The sequence below is a fragment of the Bombus pyrosoma genome, linkage group LG8, assembly GCF_014825855.1.
Source record: "Bombus pyrosoma isolate SC7728 linkage group LG8, ASM1482585v1, whole genome shotgun sequence".
Taxonomy (NCBI): Eukaryota; Metazoa; Arthropoda; class Insecta; order Hymenoptera; family Apidae; genus Bombus; species Bombus pyrosoma.
The window spans coordinates 1,676,017-1,689,965 of record NC_057777.1 but is presented as its reverse complement, the minus strand read 5'-3'; positions in this window follow the sequence as shown (position 1 = coordinate 1,689,965).

The window sequence follows — 13,949 nt, the reverse complement described above, 5'->3', positions numbered from 1 at the left end:
AAATGCAAAATTATATATCATCTAAAACAAAAATCCAACTTCCATTACGTTAATACTAATATACATACATTTAATCCTCGAGATGAACGGAGACTTCGAATCGAATAATATCAATAATAAAAGGCGGAGGTAATTCGAATATCTCGGTAACACGGATAAATCGTCGAATCATCGTGGAAACTGTAGACCTGGGGTATAAATAACATATTCAGCAGAGGTATAAAAAGACCGACGACACCTGGGTACGGAAACGAGTGTGAACGACGGAAAAGCCAGTAATACCATAGCCGCTGCACGCTATACGTCATTCCGTAAAGGTCAGTCGGCGTTTCCTCGCGTAGAAATTCAGCGGCGTATCGTTCGTTTCACGTTTAGCGGGCGAGAGCCGGCTTTTCCATCAAGATCAAGCTTTTCTTTTTCCTGGTAGACCTTTCCGTGGAAGCGATACGCATCGTTACTCTTCTTGTCAGCTGGCAGAGCGGAGCTACGCCGAGGCAAACCTCTTCTCTTCTCTTCTCTTCTCTTCTCTTCTCTTCTCTCCTCTTCTCTTCTCTTCTCTTCTCTACTCTTCTCTTCTCTTCTCTTATCTTCTCTGCTCTACTCTACTCTACTCTTCTCTTCTCTTCTCTTCTCTTCTCTACTCTACTCTTCTCTTCTCCTCCCTTCTATTCTGTTCTCTTCTTTTCTCTTCTCTTCTCTTTTCTTCTCTTCCCTTCTGTTCGTGGTTGACGAAGGGAACAGGAAGAGGAAGCAGGAACGCAGGGGGTGAATTTCGCATGGATTTCGCACGTTTCAATGGAACAAGGCACGCTGATGTCAACCTACCTGCGTTGGTTGGGTTCAACGCACCTCTAAAGCAACCACACCTCTACCCACCCTCGTGGAACGTTCACCACCTTCCCCTCTATTTCACCCTCGTCGACCGACCTCGCCACCTACCTACACCGCCTACCCTACCTACACCACCCTCGAGCGACCTCCATCCCTCTGAACCCTCTAACCACTCTACAGCCGACCCTATCTACCGACGTACCCGCGCACGGTTCTACATACGTCCATGTAGTCCCATGTACCTCGGTTACATACGCGTCTGGTATATAGGCGAGTATGGTATCAAAATGGACGCGCGGAGCTACAGTGGTAGATATAGTGGTAGATACAGCGGTAGATATAGATACGCGTACGCGGCGACGGAATACACCCACACGCTCGACCTCGTGTCCAGCCGAGGTAGAATGGCCGTGTGTGCGTGATAGCACGCCTCCCCGGTATCTGTTATAACGCGTGGACGCATATGTGCGGCGCGCGGCACTCGGCGTCGGTGAATGCACACGCGGCTCACCTACGTAGGACACGTAACGCCGTGGTGTGCGCGCGGCCACAGATACCGAGCAAGGGAGAGGCCGGCTGGTATCGTCGACTGGGCTGATTGTAAACGCAGAATTGGGCTCCGGTCTACAACCACGGGGGAACACGGGTACGCGCTGATAATCATAGGTAGCGATGCATCGCCATGAAATTGGGCCCCTGTCCAGTACTCTGGCAACCCTAAAGGGACTTTGAAATATGGTCACGGTTCGCCGGACACACGACACAGCTTCACCGAGTTCTCCTGATGTTGCTTCGCCGCGTCGCTCTACGCCGCTCTATTCCGCGCCGCGTCGAGCCGTGTACGCGCCAACCTCTACTCCACGTCGTTCTCGATAATCCACCGCCTACGAATATAGGTCGAAACCGTAAGCGCGGGATCGCAGGCGCGCGCGCGCTCGCGCCAACCCTCTATTCTCTACTGCTTGTGTGTGTGTGTGCGTGTGCGTGCGTGTGTATGTGTGTGTGTGTATGTGTCACGCGTGTGTCGTTGGAATTTTAATGGGCCGTGAGGCGAGCTTAGGGCGGGTCGCGGTCGTGACGAGACGCTCGTGGCAACGGTTGCTCGCCGGGATGAGAGCTCCCCGTTTTTGTCGCTCTCTGCCCTCTCGCTGATTGACGTCCACGTGATTGGCGGATCGTGAAAATGTCGCAACTACTCGTTCTTATTAGCGCCGACGAAGGATACAGGTGGAAGAAACGTGGACGCTGTTGCTCGTCGACCGGTGTCTACTTGCTCGCGCGTTTACTATTTAGGAATCGAACTGGATGCATTGCGTTTCAAAGGGGAATAACAAGCGGTTATTTGCGAATAAACCGTAGGGTTTGTCGCTCTTGAAAAAGGTACACGCTTCTCGGTATCTCTTTGTTAAGGACTGAATGATGTTCGTATTTTGTATCGATAAAGTCTGATGAAGTGCGATCAAGTGCGATGGAATTCGAATCTTCGAGTGGACGTAACTGACTTTCTATGAACTCCGTGTCGATCGTCTGTCGAACGTGATAAACGTTAATCAGTACCTTGATACATTGGCTCGAAGATAATTTTCAATCTGTATGAAATATTACTTTAATTCTTCTGAAAATCGACTCACGCGCTGTACTGCGTAATGGCTTTCGTAAAAAATATTTCCATCGTATTTCTATATTTCATCAAAAAGATATTAAAGGTTCTTAAGAGTACATAACAAGCGCTTCTGGGAATTTCAAGAATTTGATATCGTCTTCCTCGACCCGATGACTATAATCAGCCCTTAGGGGTGCAATTTCCAGCGTGTTAATCGAGCCAGGTGTAATTTAAGGCTTGTTTTTTGCCGGTTTCGCGAATAAAACACCCTAGGTTGCCGCGTGGTCAGCTGAGCAAATTTATTTCCGAGTATCTGTTAAACCAGGCTGAGCCTCTTTTTGCGCGCGTTACGCGCGCATAACTGCACGCGTGCTTGCAAACACCGTGCGACGATATTTAAAATTTTACTATTCATATTTCAAGCATACAGCCGAGAGGGAACAGGTCGGGCAAACATTGGTGATCATTGGTGGTACTGACCGAGCAGAGAGCCGAATACTTTCGTAAATATTTGAGGACTCGCTGTAATTAATTACCCCTGAAATGCCACGTTAAAACAATCCTTCCAAACCTATGCTACGGAATGAACCTGAGATCGAATAACGATAATTACGTTCGCAGCATGTTGAAAACTAGGTCGTAGACTTTGCGAGTTTATAGCATTCGCTGATAGCATATGATATGATATATAAATACCTAACATATGTTCTGTGCTACAACACGATTAACCGCTGTTTCGATAGAAATACATAGACATACTATTTCGTGATTTAGCAATCTCAAACCAAGACGCTAGACAAAACAGTTTAACTACTCTGATATCAAGAAATTACATGAAACAGTAACGCAACTCCACCGAATGCATTCTTCTTTCGTTGAAGAAAGTCGAACGAACGAAATTCGATCATTTGTCGCGCACGCAATACTTTTTCTCGTTGCGTATCGTAACTCAGCTGACTAAAAAAAGACATCGGTGAGCAACGGGAAACCACCAGCATTACAATAAGACGGCCGGAGTATCGGATAACAGAGACGGGAACAGATTCGCGAACGCTTTTAACGCCATTTACAGGCAAAAGTGCAACGACGTGCCGACACATTTTCGGAAGGGTCGTTTCAATCAGAAACCTAATATTCTTTTCCAATTTCGAGGCAATCGATCCGGCGGTCTGGTTGAAATTCCCTTTGCACTCGCTGCCGATCTGGCGCACACACGGGTGTATCATGCGCACGATAAACCGATACCACCCCCGCATACGTGCGGTCGCGCGCATTCCACGTGAAACGTAACTAATTACCGATGCCGTTATTGTAAAAGTAACCGTTCGTTACTATGCGAGCGGGTGCTCTTTTAAATTCCAGATAAATGTACGAAACATCGGCTGAATGCAGCAGCGCGCATGGATCTGCGAGCTTCCGGGATTCATGAGCCCGGATATCTGTGTTTCGTTCCTTCCGTTAAATCGTTGTTATTCACTTCGGTTATCGATTACGTTGGCTATCCTGTATTTTTATGACATCTTGGAATATTGCTTCTTGCAAATATATTTCCCTTTTGCTTTCCTTTTTACGCTTGCTAATGAGTCGATGAATCGATCCTCATAAAGGAATTTGTTTAACAGACAACGTTATACTCGGTGTTAACGTTACTCCTTCAGCAAATTTCAACTCACCATAAGTGGATAAGTCCGCTCGTTCCGTGAAACTGAAGCAGGAGCAGTACCGAGCAAAGGACAGAAAGGAAAAAGAAAGAAAGGGGAGGACGTACTATTTCTAACATCGTACCGGATGTACGGTGGAGAACCAGGCCGGGGCGCGCCTCGAACTTTACCAACTTCGTTAGCCGAGATTACACCGACGACGCTCGTCCCCTAAAGGGGATTAAAAAATTAACAGGTGTACGCGATGTATCTATATTCAGCTGTTCCTCTACCTTGTACTTTATCTTGCCATCCGTGTGACGACACCTTCGTGCTAGGTGTGTCGAGGTAACTCCCTTTTCCCGGTAGAGCAAGGGTTCCGTTAATCTAGGGTCCGTGGGATGGAACACGGCAGAGGGGTTTGATGGAGAAGCAAAAGCGAGCACGATGCGAGTTGAAACGGCGAGTCGAGCGGAGAAAGATATATATATAGAGAGCGAGAGAGAGAGAGAGAGAAAGAGAGAAAGAGTGAGAGAGAGGGAGAAGGCGCAAAGCGGAGGATCCGACAGCGAAAGAGGAACCAAGGGAAACGGGAAGTTGTCAGAGAGAGAAAGAGTACGGGTAAAGGGCCGTGAGAGCGACAAAGACGACGGAAAGTGATAGTAGGGAGAAGCAGTGGGTGTTGGGAGTTAGAGAGGCAGGGAGGGAGGGAGGGAGGGAGGGAGGGGAGAACGAAAAGGGTTCTAGAACTGGGGGTTCTTGATAAAGGTGGGGTCGGTAGATCCGTTGATGAAGGTTCAGGCCAGAGGGTTGCTCCGCTCTTCTACTCTGATGGCTCGAGGGGGTGGTGGGTGAGAAGAGGGCGGCAAAGTCGGTGGCAGGGTCGAGCATAGAGGTGGAAGAAGACCGAGGGTGGGTCCAGTGCGGTCCAAGAAGCACTGATTCATCCTGGAGTTATGCCCCTGACGGTCAAGGAAGATATACAACGACGATGTATTTTCGCCGAGAGACTCTTTCTCTCTTTCACTCCACGGCTTTGCATCGGGTCGTCGCGATCTTCTTTGCTGTCCGACCGCTCAAAGGTACCGGGGATGAAGAAGAAAAAGGAACAGGGTCGATGCAGCAGCCACTGTCGATAACAAGGAGGACTGCGGTTTGTGCGCGAACGTGCACAGGGGGAAGAGATCGAAAGTGTCAAAATTAATAAGGACCGTGCGTTGCCCCATTAGCGGTCACAATGCGGTGTTCTTCTTCGATTGCTCACTTATCCGCACAATCCAACCAAGCAATTGGAGGGAACTTTCTCTGCGGCTGTTCGAGTCAATCGATCCCTGGATCAATTGCAGGAAATTTTACGCAAATAAAATTTCCGCGCAAAATATTTAGACGATTCGCCGTATGCATCACCGTTAAAGACCTAACGTTCTTGGTGCTTTGAAGCAATTTCACCAAGTTTATATTTGTAAAGATCATTTAATCTTAAGAACAGACTACGCAATAATAGATTGAATTGTACAAAACGAATATCAAAGGAAACGATCTACGATAAAGAGATTGCAAATCAATTTTTGACCGGCCTATGTTTTCGGCTATCTTACTTAGGTGATGACAATATGGATAAATGATACAGGCTGTACAAGGATTGTCAGGTAAACTTCCCCCAGGGATTTTTTAATCTTCTTAGTTTCTTACTTCGGCTCTTCAGGTAATTAGCGTCAGAGTGAAACTTTAAAGAATGATTAGGCACACCAAGGCACCATTGGGGATTTCAACGAAGCGAAGGGTTGAAGTGGTAAGAGAGGACTTTAGTTGCCGCGAAAACTTCGTCGCTACTCTGCTTAATTTAAGGTACATTAAGTTCATGGCAAATAAACGCGTGCTTTCTTTTAAATGAAAAGTACAACACAATGTGACGTACAATGGTATAATAATTATTTTCATATCCATGGGAGTTCTCGATAATCTCAATCTCGATAATTCTCGATTTAATAAAAAAAATTTCCAAAATAAAATTCAACGTGCAATTGACATTGAGATTATAGCCTTGAAAGTACAAGGAAACAGCACAAAATATATCGTTCGATAAGTGGAGAATAAGATTAGGTTAAAGCAATAACTCGAATAATATGGAAATAAAATATCTTTAAATTAGAAAAATCTTTAAATGCTACGAAATTTATGTTACATAATAATATATTATATACAACTCTCCGGGTATATACATTCTCCTTAATAGCGAAATAATTTAAAGAAAAATCTCACTTTCTGATAGTGTAAACTTTGCTTAAAACTGCCAGTATATTTCGTCCTCTGATTTAAAAAATATATACCATACTCGGTTTTACCCTAATTTCTCCTATCTTAATTGCACAAATTGTACTTTTATCTTCAATCAGCCAAGTTACCGAAATAATCCATTCTTAATTTCCCTCGCTACAAAATGCACGTAATTCACAAGACTCTATATCATGGAATTTTCGAAACATTCTAACTGCATCGTAGCAACCGACCAGGTACTATACATACGAAGGATCACGTCGAAGGTATCATTTACCAATGAAGGAAAAAAAATCCATATTTGTACGATGACGAAGACATCACTCGACCAGAAGGAAGGACAGAAAACATTTTCACCCTCCCTGAGTGTGCTCACGGAGAAATGGTACGAGCATTCCATCTTGAGCTAAAACCGAGCTGCACGTCAGAGCGATGCGCGTTTGTGTGCGTTCGTGTGGATGCGAACTATAGGGTGGCAGGGTGTTTGGAAGACGAAGAGGACCACGGAATTTCGGAACACCGCATCACTCTACTCTGTTGCCAACCCAGGAAAGGGTATGAACCTGCGATTCTGCTGCAAAATCTCCCTATACCACCGAACGTTAGTTAAAAATAATTTAGAATCCACGTAAAATATAACTAAAATATCAAATTCAAACTATATACTTGACAGAAACATTTATCGATTTCCGACAAACGTTTTAACTAAGAGTTAACCAAAATTTTACTAGCGGAAGTCATATTCTATTTGTGAGTTTCATCAATACTAATTAGGACCTTCTCGTCTAATAAATCATCGTAAAAAAATTGCAAATTGTAGGTTATGGAATTCGGCTGGCCAAATAATTTTTTCAATCTTCGTATTTTATATAAAATAAGATTATATGAAATAAGAAAATCGGTAGACTCGTTATTCGTTCATGTAGACCTTCGCTATTTTTTCGCTACACTTGCTATAATCATACAACGAAGTTACATTGATTCTGATAACGTAGAACTCGTGACTCGAAAAATTCTGCTAGTAATATTAATTCAATTACACGAGAGGCCCGAGAAAACATGTTTCGCTAGCACGTGCACTGGTGGTTTCGTACGGTGAACGAAACGCGATCAGAAACAGGCCATCGCGCTGTGTTACTCAAAGGGCCACGGGGGGTGGTAATAAGGGCAACCCACCCTCGTTCCATTACACTCGTTATCAAGGCTCGCGTGAACCGTTTATTAATAACGAGAAGGAAAGCTAATACCTTCCATGAAGCCCCACCCTCTGCACTCGGTGCCGTACAACTCGGAATTCGAGCCGCAACTCCGTTTCTTGAACACGTGTGTGCGTCACGGTTATATCTGTCGCTACCCTCAGCCGTCTCTCGGGCGCCTTTCCACCCCCGAACACTCGCCCCTCGAGAAGGTCGGACGAGGGGGTGGATATCTCGGCGTCCTGTCCGTAATATCCCTAGCCCTCCTGCTTCCAACTCGTTCCCTCTCTCTCTCTCTCTCTCCCTTTCTCTCTCTCTCTCTCCCCACCTCACCTCCCCTTCTTCATCCACCCGTCCTAGAGCCATGAGCCAGCCCACGTTCACCCCCGAGGCCAGAGAGTTAGGAGGGTTGCCTGGCGCCCTTCTACCGCCCCTCCGCCAACCCCTCGCCCACTTCTCACCCCCTTGACGGCACATAAAGTGCGGACTGTTAGGGGCTGATGGTTTCAGGGGGTGGTTGGGTTAGAATGGAAACGGACCACAAGTGTACGAATATCTACACGCGTAGGTACGTTAAGGAAACGCGGGGCCATGGTCTGATTTCGCTAAGTATTTATTTATTGGGAACGCAGGTTACTTTCTCGAAACGTTCTTACCGCAGAATGATCGATGCTTTTTTTTTTTTTTTTAACTATGTACTCTATAACTAGAATGTTACTAGCTTATGGAAGAAAAGAATCGTAATAGATCGTCGCTTGATTTAACCTACGAATTGGAAATTAACGATCGATGCAGTAACAGTAATATCAGATTTAGTGTAAATAGTTTTTGCTAAATTTAATTTACGTTTTAATGATACTTATTATGATATATATCCTGTGTTTACGTTTCAATGGTATCTTATATAATCAAATGCAGAATTATTGATTATCTTAATTATTACCCGAAATCACAGATGCCCATGTTACCTGGAAATTTGACATAATTACGTTCGAGCTATCTCGGTCGTCCTACGGTCCACCAAGAGAGCCACAGATGACACACTAACGCCCGTATGTGTGAATTCGCTCGTGTCGAGTAATGATACATATACAGGTCTAAACTAGTTAACCGCATTAACAGACGCGGATTTCGGTATTGAAATACCTATTTTAAGAAGCTATGCGCGATCAAAACAGGATCTGACACAGCATCAAGCAAAGTAACATTTTAATGCAAATCAATAACATGCTGCAAATCGATTTTCTCATATAGATTCTATAAATAAGAATTGTCCGCACGAAGTGGACCATCGGTCTACTCTTGCCGAGTGCTGAAAACTCGGTTAAATATTTTAAAATACAAACACGCGTTTTCGCGATTACACTTCTCTATTAATATTTCGTTATTTACGTTTCGCTGTTTAATAAAATTAAAAAAAGGAAGACATTAATATTTCGTATCGATGTCTCGTAATTTAGGACACTATCGATATCGATACGATACCGTTATCGATGAAACCGTGAATATTGTCAATTGAAAAATATTTTATTATATTAACCTCTAGCTGCTTGTATATCATACGACGACACTGTATGAGTAATTACGATCCTGCGTCGACGATAAATCGCGTAATACGTGCTATGATCATAACCATGAATGATATTCCTATTTAAATATCAAATGATATATGCTACAAAAGCAGTCGAATAACGGAATACGCAATTCGAATACTCCGTTGTATAACGCAAGATACTAATAAAACATCATCACGAAATTATATAAATTACAAGACTCGATACCTAAATATGTTCTACGTATTTCTAGGCATCTTCATCTGGTTCCTTCAGTCACGCCTCTTCCTTCATAAAGTGCAGATAGTCAGAGGCCGATGGTTTCAAGGTTCAGTTGGGACAAAATGAAACCGGGCTGCAAGTGTACAGATCTGTACGCTTGTATCCATGCTTGTGTCTCGTGTCTGGCAAATGATTTCGTAGTCGTAGCCGTAAACGTAACCAGGAATGCGTCCTGAGGCGGCTGCGAGTGGCCTTTGTCACCGAGTAAACGATTAAATTGCACGTCCAGCAGGAACTGCTGATGTACAATATCACTGATGTCCGGTCCAGGTTGCGGCCTTCGTCTGGATAATGGGAAAAGGATTTGGGATCGCCCTTTCTTCTTTATTTCCAAGGATCACGTGACGTATTCATTGCGTCTGCCACATAGTTTTTATGCTTTATGACGCCGTATTGTCCCGTGAAATTTTATCCTTTGGGATTTGAATTTTTATTTAAAATTCGATTAGTAATTTTCAGTAGAAATTCGAACCAAAAATGTGCTAATTGCCTGCGTATTATCTATGGAAATTCGCTACAGATAATTTCGAATAAAGGAAGGCAATAAAAAGGAAATGATAATCGCAGCAAAATTTGATTTCGTTGCATAACTGGCGTGTCCATCCGCAAATATCCAATATCAATAATTACTGAGGTATGTTTATCGTCCAGTAGGAAGGGAAAATCTAATCGCTCGCGCTGACTCCCTTTCATTTTCCATCTTCGTAGTCGGGTTTGCGTGTAAGGGGATTATGAGTACAAGTCGAAAAGGGGCTTCTGGATAATGTATTGTCCCCGCTGTGCATGTCGGCTGGAAAGAACGATTGAGGCCCATTGCACGTATTGCCGCCTTAGAGAGCAACTAGTCATTTGAAGGAAGTATCGAGTCATTATATGTTTGAACCGTGAGTGCAACCCTTTGAGAGAGAAACTACACTGTTGTAAAATAATTGGCGACTGACGCGATCCCATTTTCCCGTAGTAAATTTCCTGAAATCTTTGCAGTCCACGCACGAAATGTCGATTATCTTCCTCTTTTTCTCGCCAACCGCGAAATATTCCCGAAAATAGAGTTCAGAGTCATAAACATCCGAATATTCCGATTCAATTCATATTCTATGAAAAAGATTTCACTCGCAGGCAGAAGGTTTATAGAATTTATCTAAAAAAATAAATTGCGAAATGATCTCGAAACAGGATTCAATTAGGCGAAGTGTCCTTTAGCTTCGTTGAAAGAACGTACAGATGGAGTGGAAAGCAAGAAAGACGGGCAAGTTTTATTAAAAAAAATAGAGGATACACAGACGGCGATGACAAAAAGTGAAGTCTCTTTTTGTTTCCTACACTAGGTTCCGTTTCTTTCAAAAACAAGTTAAATGGAAAGAAGGGGATCGTTGTCTTGAAGGGATTAAAGTTCTCCTTAACGAGCCTTCTTGCTAGCAAAAATTTTCGAAGTAACGGCACAGTATCTTGCTAATCCTTTGAGGAAGATTCTATCATCTCCAAGTTTTATTTTCATAGAAAAGAACACGTAAATGACAAGAATTGTGGCTACAATTCTACTAGGCATAAAATCCAAACACGTACACGTATATTCGACATGTCAAATAAAAATGTCTAGATTATCGTACCGCTTCACCGTTATTAATACTTCGTGCCCCAAAAATATTTTTACATTCGATCAACGATTCTACTTTCGAAACGAATTCATCAATGCCATGGATCGGAGAACGAACGTTTCATCGATACAAGTGTCTTTTAATCATCTAACCCCGAAACCAGGTGATCTCGGTGACTTGGAGCGAGGTAAGATCCGGAGGAGCAAGATATCCGTGGCGATACGCTGTTGCCCAATATCAGTAATTTCTCCGTGGCAGTTTCACGAAGTTTCTCGGGTCACCCTCGTCCATAAAGCGTTTCTCTCGTCTCCATCGTGCAGAAGGAACGAGCGGACCGAATAGTACACGGGGAGAGAGGACGCGAGAACGGTGTGGGGCCGGTAGAAAGGTTCAACTAGGAGAAGGACGGAAGCATAGACGCACCGGATGTGGCTGTGTGCGAGAGAGAGAGAGAGAGAGAAAGAGAGGAAGGGAGAGAGAGGGAAAGAGAGAGAGAGAGAGAGAGAGTGACGGCGAGAGCGGGTGGTGGATAGCAAGAGCGCACAGGCGACTGAATTGCGAGAGAGGGAGACGCAGAGTGAACAGGCGCATCCCCTTGTGCCGATCCATACGCACCCCAATATCGCCCCCGGGCCGTGCAATCACGGCATACAGAGAATGGGATGAGATCGAGCCGAAGAGAGGAGGAACAGGGGTGGTCGGACGGTGACGGTACAGGGGAACGGAGGCCAGCGGCGGGGGCAGGGGATGACGAGGCTCACCCGACCACCACCAACCACGGTGCCGCCAATTGTGCGTCGTTGACAGGCCTGCATCGGGGGAAAACTTATTGTTGCGCGCGGAAAACCAAAGAGAACGCTTTCCCCGAGGGAACACGGAGCGCCAAAGTTACGGATTAAATGCTTCGTGATAGGGGTTGAAAACGACTCCCTGACTTCCTTCCTCGTTCCTTTGGAATCGCGTGATTCTTTGCCCGCTACTTGACGCGCTATTTATGTTCGAATTATCCCAACGAAATCGGCGCTCGTGTTTAACGGAACGCGATAGATCGGGGATCGAGATCGAACAAGCGCTGAGATGAACGATGAAGACGGTGAAGATTCGTATATTTTCCCAACCGATGGTATCTGGCGTATCGAGAGTCTGTATTTAACGCGTTAACCACCGGCTTGACATATCGATGTTCCTCGATCGAAGACGGGTCTTGAATGAACGTTATTAATTCTTTCGGCCGTGGATCACTCTTTTACGCCACGCATCCACATTAATCAAGCGTTTAAAATTCCTTCAATTTTTACGCGATCTTCCTCATCGTAAATTTTCCATCTCGCAGTGGATGAACGAGTCCGGTAGGCGAAATCAAGAATGGTTCTTCCCGGTTCAATCGCACACGCTGGCTAGATACCGTTATTAAAATCCAGAAAGGCCAGTGAGCGAAACTGGAAACCAAACCATGTACTCGCTCAAATTGCCTCGAAATATAAGTGCAATAATCTTCCCCTTTGCCTTGTCCTGGCGGATCAAAGGACCGGATTGTATGAAACATTATTGAACGTCAAATTTCAACATTGAAATTATTCAAATATACGAAAGTCGAAATATCAGAGACCGACTGGACGTATCGTAGATTATCGCTCGGATTATCATTGTAAAATTAAATTCTCCGTCTGACGAAAAATTTGTCGTTGTGCGTTCACAAAGCATAGCGTTCTCTGTCTGCTTTTCTCTCTCTCTCTCCCTCTTTCTCTCTCTCTCTCTCTCTCTTTCTGCCCCGCTTTCGTCTCTGCTTCACGCTTCCGTTTCTGCGCGGCGCATCGGCACAAAAGCAGATGTCAAACTTGGTAAATTGAATGAAACTCTCGCGGAGCGACGTTAGGAGGCGGTGTTTCAAGGAAATTTAGTACTTATCTTTTACACGAGCCGTACGCCCTTCGCCAAACGTATCTGCCGCGGACGGTGAACGGCGCGGGCGGAATGAAATTGAGTACGCCGACATCGGTGCTGGAAGCTCCTTCTTGCGGATTTATAGCGGATGATCCCGTCGAGTTTTACGAGAACATCGAACAAGAACAGGTGTACGCGAATGGCGCGATGCATTTTTGAGCATTTCATTTATCTCTTGCTGTTTCCCAGTTTGACCTGGTTCGAGTTGCGTTTGAGGTTAAGTTCGGTCGCCTCGTTCCCGCTGATCTTTTCCCATCAAAACTACATTTTCATCGATTCCTTTCGAAAGCAATTTGTACCCTCCTCTTTTTCTCGTCGAGAACAATTAATCCTTCGCTTTATGGAAACGAATTACGCTCGGTAGATCGTATTTCTACGAAAATTTAGTCTCAACTTCAACTTCGGTTTCGATTTTTCCATACTACGAATACGTGATTACGTGTTATATTCTGGTATTTTATATTTGACACGTATTTGACAAGGTATTACAGCAATGAATAGCTAACGCTAGCTTCGATATTAAGGCGAGGAGGTTAAAATAAAAAGAACGGGGAAGGAAGGCGCCCGTGGGCGCGTGTTGTTTCGTAAAGAATGGTTCGAGTTTCATTCTTGGAAAGAGGAAGAAAGGTAAAAAGGAAGGAGAATAATAAGGATTTAGGTCTTTAAGATGTACCATTGTAGACGTCATATATTGTGGAAATATTATGTGGAGAATATTGTTACAGAACAGCGCGATAAAAGATATTAACCAGGGAAAATCAATACGGGTATGGGCGCGGACAAAGGGGAATTTAAATTGAAACTATAAATTAAAAATAAAACTTCCAATCGTCCAAAAATGGCCGTTCGTGATAGAAGCATTTCGAAGCTTGTATTTGGGCGTGTTAAATTTATTTATAATTCGCTGGCGAAGCAACGAAATGGTTGAAAATGCGTTTCGAAAAGTAGGTAGTTACTTGGTAACTACGGCACATTCAGGAAACAAAAAAGCGGAGGAGAGGAAGCACAACAATCGAAAATAAAAC